This window comes from Calliphora vicina, chromosome 4 (genome assembly GCF_958450345.1).
Source record: "Calliphora vicina chromosome 4, idCalVici1.1, whole genome shotgun sequence".
In the NCBI taxonomy this organism is placed as follows: Eukaryota; Metazoa; Arthropoda; class Insecta; order Diptera; family Calliphoridae; genus Calliphora; species Calliphora vicina.
This window is the reverse complement of record NC_088783.1, coordinates 64001383-64014704: the sequence shown is the minus strand read 5'-3', so window position 1 is coordinate 64014704 and position 13322 is coordinate 64001383.

The following is a 13322-nucleotide window of genomic DNA, read 5'->3' as shown; positions in this document are numbered from 1 at the left end:
ATTCGTTCTGCCCAAGGAAGAAGCTTATTTAAACTGGCTGAAATCGGTCCATTAATTCACCTAGCCCCCATACAAATGTCCTCCCGAAATTTAACTTTATCGGTCAGAAATGTTTAATTTATATATGTATCTACACAAATTTCGCGCCAAATAAGTTTTATATATACAAAATTCATGTCACCAAATTTTGCTACGATCGGTCCATAATTACTCATAGCTCCCATATAGACCCGCTTCCGAAAGACACTTTAACTTGCATAAATCTCTTAAAAATGTTGGTATGCACACAAAATTCAACATAAATAACTATCATATAGATCACACTACCTAATTTCATGGTGATCGGTCCATAACTGATCGTAGCTCCCATATAATTTAAAAGAAAAATGTTTTTGCTCATTTACTTAGTGTAGGGTATTATAAGGTCTAGCATGACCGACCATAATTTCTTACTGGTTTTAAATAGCTTTTAATTCCTTTAATAGCTTTTTATTCGCTTGGTGGGATGCTAGTAGGATATCTACAAAAGTCAAAAACTTTTTTGACTTTTTCCCATTATGGGTCTTCTTTTTTTTGCTCAAAAGAAATCTTAGATCTTTTCTTTTAAGAGCTTTTTGGTCGCTTATTCTAAAAATGTCCATTATAAAGCTATCCTTGTTGAGATGCATTTTAAAAAAATATAAAAAAAACATTATAAGTCCCCTTATAGAAAATAAAGAGTAAAACAGTTTTTCGGCAAAAAAAACCATGATTAAATTTTTTTTTTTAAATTTTGAAATTCAAAACTTTAAAAAGTTTTGCTTTGAGACTTTGTTCATATGATAGTTTGTCCAATATTATGAAAAAATCAGGGCCAACATATATATGTTGAAATTTTTTAAATTTGAATGATTCAGTAATAATAAAAGATAAAGAGCACAGGCAATTATGATTTTATAAGCCTAATCGCGAACAAGTGAAATTTCATATCAATCAGATCAGTCAGTTAGAAATGGTAGATTTATTTCTAAGATATTTTGGTTCATGCAAATAAAAATTATTTTCGCTCTGTGAATTCAACATACGTTTTTCGACTATTTACAATATATTCTCATTATTAATCCACAAATATGGTCGTTAGTATTAAGGTTAATGCTTGTTATTTAAGTATTACAATAATATGGATTTTTAACCTCTGCTATATATTATTGCGATTTGCAAGTGTTTGATTCCCTTTTGGATGTTCGCTTGATTAAGCAACATATCTCTTCATTTCCTATTTGAATAAAGACGTTTATTTTTTGCTTACTCAGCCTATATAAATACACAAAAGATTACTATTTACAAATATTAATAACTTAAGGGTTTCATTAAGATTTTATTATTATCCAAAAAAAAAAAAAACATGTGTTTAGACAACAATTAACCGAAATTACAAAAAACTTACATTAAAAAGGAAAAATTATCGTTACCAATGAATAAAACCATTCAAATGAAAATACGAGAAAAGCAAAAAGAAAAACAAGTGAAATACTAAATTACTTTGAGCTTTTATGTAGTAAAAACTACAAGGACCCTCAATAAATTCAATGTTCTTTCTGTTCCTTTATATGTATTTGTTTTGCCTTAATAAAGGACACTGTGTGCATGTGTGTATGTATGTGTATTTTGGTTTCGTAATCGTTTAGTTCATAAATTGCTAAAGCGTATAATTCATTTTCTCATCCGTTTTCATTTTGACGCTATTGTCTAAAATAATCTATGACAAAAGAGCAAAGCTTAACTAGAAAAATAAAACAAAAGGATTTCTTCCCTTTTTATTTTTTTTTTGCTCTAACTATTGTTGGCTCAGCTTACACATATAGACAGACAAAGAGAGTAACAGGGATACAGTGGAGCTGAGAGATAAAAAGAAGGGTAACTAAAAATAGAGCAACAGTTAAGATTTCAAATTTTACTTACAAAACCTTTTTCAGGTCTTAATTTGCTCTATTTTGATATTTTAACTTTTGTAACAAATCACTTAGTAGTCAGAGAATACCACTGTGCACCGTTTGAACACCGAAACTTAAACACACACATGTACTTACACATACCCCAAGTAAAACAACTACTAGCATCAGTAACATACAAACTAGGGCAGCCCTTAATTGGTACTTTTGCGTTTTGCAATGATTCCAAGGTCTGCCTTTGTTCTCCGTCATGTAAAAACCAAATGCTGAAAATTTTACCAAAATCGGGAGAAAAATTTCGAGTTTTAAGTAGCAATTTTAAAACGTTTGCAAGCAGCAGGCTTCATTCAAAAGCAGGGAAATTGGGTACCATACGAATTAAAGCTAATATAGCTTGAAAGAGGATTATCTTAGAACAGAGTATCCGAAATTGATTCGTTCTTGGTCCCAAAAGATGAGCAGTTTTTTCTGGTCCGGAATCCATATGTTACCAGAATGGTGAGAAAAGGTCATAGCTAACAAAGGTCATAGAAATCAACTACCGATCCAAGATGTCTTTGATCACACTAATTCTTAATTTACTTTCAAAATTTGGAAATTTTGCTACTTTGACTGAAACTTGAAACTTCAAATAAAATATGCAGCCCTAAACACAATTCAATTTTGCTGTAATTTTCACCATTTCATATTAAGAGGTCAATGAACAATTTCAGATCATGGGAGTATCGAAATTCGCAAAATTTCAATATAAGGGCCACCCTAAAACACACACACTTTATAGCTTACAATAGCAACTAAAGCAGCGAAACGGCAAATAAGGAAGAACTACTGAACAAATCCTAAAGCGAAACTACAACAAAACGATAAAAAGGATTTCAATGTGTTGCCACAAATGCAGAAAAAAAGAAGCGAGCTGAAAAATAAAATCTAAAAAAAAATATTGTTAAATGCTGTTGTTAAATCTAATGCATGTTAAAATGTGCAAAAGCTCCGCCATCCCCCCTACCCTTCCGCATCCCTTCGCCTTTTAGCAAACAGCCATATTTGAACTATTTGTCTGTGTGAGTTGTGCAAGGATATGTGTGTGTGTGTGTATGTATGTGCCTGTATTTGTAAGTGTCTGGTATAAATAGTGTTTATTGTATAGTGAGTATCAGTGATACTTCTATTTTTTTAGAATTTGCGGTCAAACTAGAAGCAACATCGTTTGGGGATTAAGTACTTGCGTTTAACCACTTTGTATGTATGAGAATAAATGTATTTTATTTTCAGTTTTTTCGTTGTATTTTTTTTTTTACTAAATATCTCATCTTAAAATGGCTGGCATTCAATTGATGTATGTATACGGGGTACAGTAGTTTAAAGGAATTTATTTGTTTCATTTGCATAATATTGAAATATAAGAAATTAATTGTAGGTAAAGGAAAAAGTTTTTGAAAAAAAAAACATTCGACTTAAAAAATATTTTCCCGAAATTGATTCAATATCAGTTCGAACATCTGTTGCATTATAAATGACTCTTTTTGAAATGCCTTTCATTGGAAATCCATATTGACTATGTACATGACTTAGTAATCGAGATGCAAGTACAGTGAGCCTCAGAAGTGAGTAAACACCAAAAATCATTTGATTCTTTTTAAGATAATGAAAATCCTAAAATTCATCTATCGATTAAAATTTAAAAGTTTCGGTTTGTTGGAGAATGCGTTGAATAATAGATTCGGCTATGAAAAAACAAGATTTAAGTCGGACTATAATGATTTTCGTGATCTTAAAAAAATCAAAAAATTCGCTGGTGTTTACTCACTTATGAGGCTGTGTGTAGGTCCAAAATATGTTAAATATCGAGGAAGTCGTAGTTTTCAGGTTATTTCTCAGCCGTTAGTGGGCCATGCAAAAAAAGGCATAGAACTTTTCGCTTGTGTGGAGTATTTGGTGATGCTTGTATCAGGATTGTTTCCGGATTAGTGATATTATGTCCACAATTAGTTCACAAAGACCAAGATTCCAAGCTTCAGACTTCCGCGGTTGAAACACTGCCAAATCCCTGAACTCTAAGTTATCATGGAATCTGAATATTCAACACATGTCTGCGTCTATTGTACGTTAAATTCTTACTTATAGATTTCTAGTATGGTTGACTGCAACTAGAAGAAACTACTATGTTGTAGACCAACTACATAAAGTCCAGAGATCAGCCTGTATTGACATAACTGGCGCTCTAAGAACTAGTCATTCAGAGGCACTAAATACTATACCGCACTTTTATTCAATAGACCTTTATATAATGTTCACCTCCATGATACAATAATTGTTGAAGGTAGAATCACCAGGGAGAGTTTTCAATATTTAGCCCTATAACGTCAAACTTTGATTTTGATTTTTTTCATATTTTCTTTTGTTTGACGTTACAAGAATTGTATAATTGAGAATTTATTTTCTACTGGGCGTACCTTATGTTGTTGTATCATGGTCACCTCTGCCTGCAGCGCAGCGAGGCTTTAGACATCTGGATGTTGGAGATCGAGAACATATCGAACCCTTAGCACCAAATTATCGTAAGCGACAAAACAAAAAATTGTACAGGAGAAGATTTTTTGAAATTTATACATACATAGAATTAAAAATGTTACGATGCATTTCGTTCAAGCCAAAGAATAACAAGAAGGGAAGGCTCTCTCTTTTTCTACAACAACAACCTCTCTCTCTTCTCACATACAAGTAGTATGTGAATTCAACACACTGAGAGAGATTTATCTTCAAAACTTTTTATTGAAAATTGCAATAAAATTGCAATTCTAACACACACTTTCACAAACACATACAATTTTTGAATTTTTTCCACACATTTAAACCATTAAATTAACCGAAACATGTATATTATGCACAAACGAAAAATATATTTTTTAATTTTTATGACATTCAATTTTTGGGTGTTGAAATAAAAACTGAAAAAACACATTTGTAAAATTTCGTATTGAAAATTAATTCAAAATTCAAATAAGTTTAATTTTTGCAGAAACCTTTCCAGATTAAAGATAAAATAAATAATTTGAGAATTGTCCGAATTTTTAAATTTAATTGTAATAAAATTTTGTTATAATTTTTAAGGTCGTTTTTATACAACTATGTGTGTTTAAGGAGTGTGGTTTTTTCACCAATACATATAAACAATATGTTACCAATACGTTCAAATAGTTAGGTTTTTTTTGACAACCGACTTAGGTTTTTTATTCTTTGGTTCAAGCCAGGGCACACTTAGAAAGGTGACTGCATCACTACAACAATACAAAAACAACAGGTACTTTGTTTTTGTTAAAAAGTAGGTGAACTGTCAAAGTTGCCTGTTGTTGTTTTTGCTTTTGGGTTTGTTGTATTTTTCGCCACAAGTGAATTGACAATTCAAACTGAATAAAAAAATAAGCAGCTGTTTCATCACAGTCACCTTTCTAAGTGTGCCCTGGTTCAAGCTATTTGTCTATTTTTTAAAAATATTTATAACTTTTGACAATTAAAAATTCATGGAATACTTTATAGAAAAATATGACAAAAAATGTTTTTTATTGAATTTTTGCATAGATACAATCAGGATGTACTAAGTAAGGTGAAATCAACAACACAGCTGATTTTTAGTTATCTATTTTGAAAGTGCTTGAGTTTTGTGAAACTGAATTTGTTTTGAAAAATTAATCCATTTTTTTTTCAAAGAAAAAAATTTTTAAATCAAAAAACATGAATGAAAATGTGAATAAAAAGATTTCATATAATGAAATTTGGAAAAAGCACTACTAAACCGTTGTTTTTTTTCAAATATAATTTCGTTAAATTTAAATTATATTTTTTAGTTAATATGCAAAAATAACAAAAGCTTTGTGTTTACATTGGTAACGGTTTTGTCAAAGATTATTTACATTGCGTGTTGACATAAAAAATAATAAATTTAAAAATTCTAACAAAAATTAAAATCTCTTTAATTCTAAAAAGCAACATTTTGAAGCAAAATTTTGCTAAAATCAACGTTATAAGGTTGAGTATCAATAAAATTGATCTTAAAAAATAAACATCCCATTAAAAAAATATAAAAGATGCCAAAATAAAATTTGTTTATTTTTTATTTGACAAATTCAATTTTGACAAAACCTATGACTTATCAGCAAGAAATATTGTGTTTATTGTCGAAACGCTTTCACCTTACTTATTACCTCATGGATACAATTTATTCGAATTGATATCAAATTTTTATTTATGAATAGTTTTTAAAATGAAATTTCACAGTTATGTAGATTTTTCCATATAAAATGGAAAACTGAAAACGAGTTGTGAAATTTATTATCAGAAATCCCGCAATTACCAAAAAAGTGTTGAAAAAATTCCAAAAATTGGATTTTTTTGGTTTTTTGGCTACAATATCCATACCAGGGTCGGAGTTATCGGAGCCCTTTACAAAATAATTATAAACATATTGGGCCACCTAAAATCGGTTACTGTATTTTGATATCGAATATGCGATTTGAGAATTTTTGACCTAAAATTAAATTTAAGATACAAAATAGGTGTTTTTTGAATGGACCTGGTCCCCTTGGTAACAACAATTTTTAATTTTTTCAATTACAATATTGTATGAAAACTTAGCTTTCAGAAAGTATAAATTCCTTATACATCCTTTTTGAAATTTTTTGAGATAACTTAAAAAGAAAATAAGTTATTTTTTCACAAAAAATTAGCGAAAAATTGACTTTTTAAAAATTTTTAAATTTAAATTCTTTTTCTGTTTGATACATACATATGTTGTTAGTCCAATAAAAGAAAACTGGAGAAAATCGGGAAATATTTAGATACGCTGTTATCAAAAAACTGGAGTAGGGTGGGTAAAAATGTTGAAATTTAATTTTCAAATCCGAATATCTCCTAAGCTTTACGAGGTAATTGATAGCTTTTTTTTAGTGCTCGATGAGAAGATTCTACATGTATAATTTTTTGAAATCGAAACACAAACGATGAAATATTATCATTTTAAAAATGTAATATATCCGAGGTGTCCTACTTTGAGGATCCTTGGTCGCGCCCCTGGTGGGTTCATGAGGTCCACGTTCAAAACTTAAACTCGACAGCACTTCTTCTTTGCGCATGTGAAATTTCATTCAAACCAATTTAACCATATACCACTGTGTGTCGCTTACGATAAAATTCGTTTACTGTAAAATGTAAACGTTGACTTACGATAAAATCTTACCCCCTATAATTTTGAAGTTATGCACAATTTTGATATTTTGAGAACGCTAAAACATCATTCGGTCCAAAAAAAATTTAATTTTTGCAATAAAAAAAAAATTAGAAAATGTCGCTTACTATAATTTGGAGCTAAGGGCTCTCCCCAGGAGTGAGTGGTGTAAGGGTAATCTCGTGTAGGAATATCACACCAGGCTATATACAGATAGGTTCTAAATGATCTGTGGTATTGGTTCTGGTGTTTTCTGTGATGAACTGAAATTGTTGCGAATGCAACATCATCTTCATTAGTTAGGCAATGTGGGAATAATGCTCAGTCAATGCTAGGTCGTCTATCTGACATTACTTTAGTTTGGAACCCTAAGCACAGCGACTACTATGGCAATGAACAGGCAGACTAATTAGCTAGAATTGGATCTACTTTGGATATCTCCAATGCGGTTTCAGTAGCAATTACAGTAGCTGTAAGGATATGGAAAAAGAGGAAAAGATTTTCCACCTTATCTGTGAATGCCCAGGCCTGAGTGTCAAAAAGCATAAAATCCTGGGAAACTATATATTGACCAACATTGGTGAGGTTGCTGGGTTTAAACTTAAGGATCTACTGAGATATCTCACGGCTACAGGTTTGGTCTAACAATTTCGACTCTACTTAACAGTTCGCACGCAGTGAACTACCATGTAAACCAACCAAAAGGGTTGATATATTGATGCACCAATCATGGAAAATAGATTTCAATAGATAGATGAACATCTCTCGCTATATATAAAATTCAGAATATACATATAACATAAATTCCATCAAACAACACAATAGGTCTTCCAATAGGAACTTTGACAGTTGATAGTGGCCACTTTATTGAAGCTATGTATATTTGTCGAATTCAGTTTCGGTTGCAAGTGGAAAATATTATTTATTTTTTATCAAAAAATTATCTTAAGCGATGAACTCCATTTCTGGATATAGAGTAGGTACGTTAACAAACTAAATTTTTGAATTTGGAACGCTCTCATGAGATGCTAGAGCTTCCGAGGCGATATCATTGGTCAATTTTTCTTTCAGAACGATGTTGGTCAGGCCATCATCCTCAACGGCAAGAGCTATAGATCGATGATTATAAACATCATTCGGCACGAACTGGATGATTAGACTTTATCTTGTGGGATTTCCTTAAGTCGCATGTGTATATCAATAAAGCTCAAACCACATCGGCCCTCAAAGCCAACACTACCTAAATTCAGCCTGATTTGTGGACCAGATTCCATTTGTAAGAAAAAAATCTTTGGTTTCAAAAAAATATTTAAAATAGTATAAAAAAAGTTTTATTTTGATGTTTTCTCAATTTAAGACTTTTTAAATTTATTTAACATAAATAATTAAAATTAAGGTGGAGAACATTTTCAAAACTGTTGCTGAAAATTGCATTTGCAACATTTCGAAAATGCTGGCTTCAAAAGAATCAGTTGCGATCGGTAAAGGTTCCCTGTGATGGTCCGGTCAGATTTCAGTAGCTCATAATAGATAAGTCCCTTTTGATCCATCCAAATATAGTGCATTACCTTAGCGACATGGATATTTGGCTATGGTGTCGATTCGGCTGGTTGGCCGGGCTTCACATACGATCTCTTACGCTTTGGGTTATCGTAATTAATCCATAATCCACAAGTAAAGATTCGGTGCAAAAATGATTTTTTTATAGTTAAACGCTATAAAGTATTTCGGACATGCAAAATCCTATTTAAAGCTCTCTCGGCTTTAATTCGTATGGTTACCATTTTTTCTGCCTTTGGATGAATTCTGCTGCTTGAAAAATTGCTGATTGATTAGTTCCCAATGATCTTGTTAATTTTGACAACAATCTTCATGGAGTAGTGCCGCTGGCCTGGGCGATTTTGTCTTCCGTGTAAAAATCACCACTTCTGAAGCAAACAAACCATCTCTCGCATGTTGAAACCGATAGAATACATTCATCATAAGCTTTGGTGAGCAATCGGTGTTCTTCAGCGGCACTATTTTCTTCAAAATTAAAGAGTAAAGCTGATAACTAATATCACTGATAATAAATATCAAAGCTGTTCTCCATTTCTGTGTAGCATTCCTACATTTAACTTTATCTGAAGTTTTCTTCAGTTTTGGTAGTTCAAAGCTAACTACACATGTTAGCTCATCAAGAATCAACACCTTTCACCTACTGTTATTGTTATTTTGTATGCACCTTTGGAAACACACTCTCTCTTTCTCTCCAGCCAATAGTAAGACCAATATAACCAATAAAGGAACGGAGCAAAAGCCAACTGTACATATAAAATCATTCAAGCACGTTTTTCCTCCAGTTTTCGAAATCAATATTATTTGGAAAAGTGTTTTTTTTTTAACACACAACCGTTAAAGGGAATTTCAGTTTGAGTTTAAAATATAAATTGTAGTAGAAACATTACGACTTAAGAAGAACAAAAAAAAAATACCTAAATAAAAACGATAGATGTATCTATTCCATACAACAGAAGTTGTTAAATTATCCTTGTCGTTTATATTGGTGGCAAAGCTCTAAAACATTAGTATCAATGTTCTTCATGTGGCTGGCTGTTGTCTTCTGTTTAGTTTTATTTTATTGTTCGGGAGAGGGTCAAAAATATAAAATGACTGACAAATAATAAAAAACAAGCACAAAAATAACAATAAAATAAGTTAAAACTAAAGCTTGAGATACTTGAATGAAGGGGATATTGTTTTGTTTTTTATTATTTTTTTTGTTTATTTTTGTGAGCAACTGCTTTGAGGAGTAAATAGCTTTCAGCACAACAATACTATTTAATGATGATGTTATTATAGAGTTTATAAATCAATCTTTTGTACACAATTCCTTGCTATACAGCTCCTTTTACTGTTGCTCCAGCTTAAGTGTTGGGGATTTTTTTTTTAAATGTTGTGAGATAAATATTTTAAATTGGTATTTATGTATGTAATTGTAAAGGTTTACTTCCCTTTCCTTTCCTTAAGTTATCGATAAAGAGCAAACAAAAGGGTTATGTATTAGATGATAATAATACTGAATTGGATATTTTGTAAGTTTTTATATCTGTTGTTTTTCGGGAGGCACACGATTTATGGTCATGTTTATTTTCCATGACACCCAAGGGTGTATTAATTAACAAAATAAGTTTTTTTGAGATAATGTTGTGTAAAATTATTAGGGGTTCATTTAAGACAATAGGGAACATAAATCTCTATTATAGAGTGTATACGATAATATCTGGGAGCTTTTTGGAAGCAAACAAAAAGAAAAGGATTCAAAAAATTTAACTTAAATAAATAAAAATTATATTAAAACAAAATCACTATAAAAGTTTGGATAATTTTTAAAACAGTAATAAAAAAATAAGAGTAAGAGAATTTCATTTAAATCTGATTATGTAAATCAATGAGAATTCGATTTCTTAACAAATAAAAACTGTTAGTTGTATAGATGATTTTCAATATATTCTTTGAATTATTACACATTACTGTGACACTTTAGAAATTTCAAACGCCCCAAAGTCTAAAATTGTTCTCCGTCATCTACCATGGCAGAGGTTCTTGTTGATTTTGACAGCAATCTTCATGGAGTAATGCCTCCAATTTTTGGTCTTCAAACTTGTTTGGCTGGCCTGGGCGATTTGTAAACAAATGTTTTTTTGCTTCGAAAATGTCGGATTTTATACCAACAAAGCATCATGTGCGGGAAGTTTTGCTTTACTTCTTTAATTTTAAAACAGTGCCGCTGAAGCACACCGATTGCTCACCAAAGCTTATGGTGAATCTGTTCCATCGGTTCCAACGTGTGAAAGATGGTTTGTGCTGTTCAAAAGTGGTGATTTTGCCACGGAAGAAAAAGATAAACTAGGCCAGCAAAAAAACTTTGAAGACCAAGAATTAGAGGCATTACTCCATGAAGATTGTTGTAAAACTCAACAACAGCTTGTAAAATCATTTGGTATTTCTCAAGCAGCAATTTAAAAACGTTTGCGAGCAGAAGGATTCATCCAAAAACAGAGAAATCGGGTACCATAAGAATTGTAGCCGAAATAACTTGAAAGTCGATTTTAAATGTCTGAAATGATGCTTGAATACTTTAAAATAATCATTACTTGCTATGAAAAATGGATCCATTACGATAATTCGAAGCGTAAGATATCATACGTGAACCCCAGCCAAATTAACACCAACTCCAAATATCCATGGCGCTAAGGTCCTATATATAGACCATCACAGGGAACCTGTACCGAACGGAACTGATTCTTTTGATGCATTGGCCGAAAAAAGCCCGGAATATGAGGCCAGTCATAAAACCGTAATATTTCATAATGACAATGCTAGGCAATACTTGTTAAAATCTATTTAGTCCAGACCGTGCCCCACTGGGATACGTTTCACTTTGGAACAGAGTATCCGATATTGGCTGATTCGTTCTTGGCCTCAATAGATGAGCAGTTCTTTTCTGAATCCATATGTTGCCAGAAAGATGGAAAATTTCTACTTTGACACACAACTTCTCAACATATACAAAAAATATGATCCCGAATTCTATATCTCAACATTGTTGGATTGAATAAATGATGTTTACAAGGGTTCTAAAATAACTGAATATTGCTGAATATGGAGGTACAGAAAATACAAATGCATTAAGTGTCTAAATAACTTTGTGAATGTACCCTGCAGTTCATTGAACTAGTTCCGCCACGTCGAATTAGTTAACCACTGACAACTATTACTAGCGAATTTTCAACCCACTCGCAACGTTATTGACTGGGAAATTCTGCATAACAATTCACTATTAAATTCTACAGCAATTGAGAAAAAGAAATAAATTTATCAGAGTGGTGTTGAACTCATAAAATCGTTTTCTATTCAAATTCTATAACCACTGCACAGTGGTGTCCCTTATATGAACAAGCGGTCATAAATCAATATCTCTAAAACTAAAAAAGATAGGGCTTTAAAATTTAGGATCTTATAGCATGCCCGAAGTACTTAAAGTTTGCAAATTTTTCGGGAAAAATATAAACAACTGTAGCCACAGTAGCCATTGGATCTTTGATGGGTTAATTGGCATATAGATTTTTTTAAGGATTTTTGAAATAAAGTATTTCAATATGAAAATTCGTTTGTTTTAAACAATTTTTATTTCATTTTAATTGATTTGAAATATACAATGAACAAAAATAACCATCCAGGGTTAAGTAATAAAAGTTAAAATAAGATATTAATATACATATATCATTTATTAAGCAAATTTAAAACTCTTTTACTTAAACTACTTATTTTCTTTGTTGGTAAGTTTCGGGCTTCAGAAATAAATGGATTTGAACTTAAAAAGGCCTATTTAAATGATGTTGCATTCTAAACTGTTTTATATTCTTATTTTTCGGTTCAGCTGCTTCCTCCGATAATTCACCTATTGAGACTAATGTATGCTGGATCACCTCAACTCCATGGATCAGAATTTTGTGCACCGATGGAGGGAGGTAGTACCAGAGATACTCCTCAACACGCTTTGTGGCTGTATCTACAGCATATTCCTCAAACTTTTCGGCATCAGTTTGATATGCAGAATTATAGCTTGGAGAATTGTGGCACATATTTGCAAAATGCCCTTATCGATTCCTGTTAATTTTAATGAAAGATCGACATTTTGAAAAAATATGGGCGCTATGTTGCCATCGTTCCAATTTCCGAAACCACCACCTTTTGGCATATCTACCAAAAGCAGTTTCTAAAAACCGTGTGTTTTGATAAGGTCAAAAAAGTATTCTTCAGTGATTTTTTAATGGACTTATTATTTTGTAGCTTTTATTATTTAATTTGGTAGAAAATAAGTTAAAATTTAATGTTTGTAGGGTTTTTGGAGACTTCTGCCACAATATCGCGAATATTTTTTTTAGTTAAACTTAAGGTTTCTTTTCTGACAATATAAAAATTTTATGTGCATTATAAATCAAAAATATAAATAAATATAAATCTCTCAAAAAAAAAAAATAACAAAATTTGTTAGATTCATAAAATTTAGAGTGTTATCAATAAATTTGGTGCAATAAAAAAGTCTTAGAAAATAAACCTTTATTTTTTTTGATTTTTGTCCTATGGGGGAAACCACTGTGCACTGAGACACAGAGTTCTATATT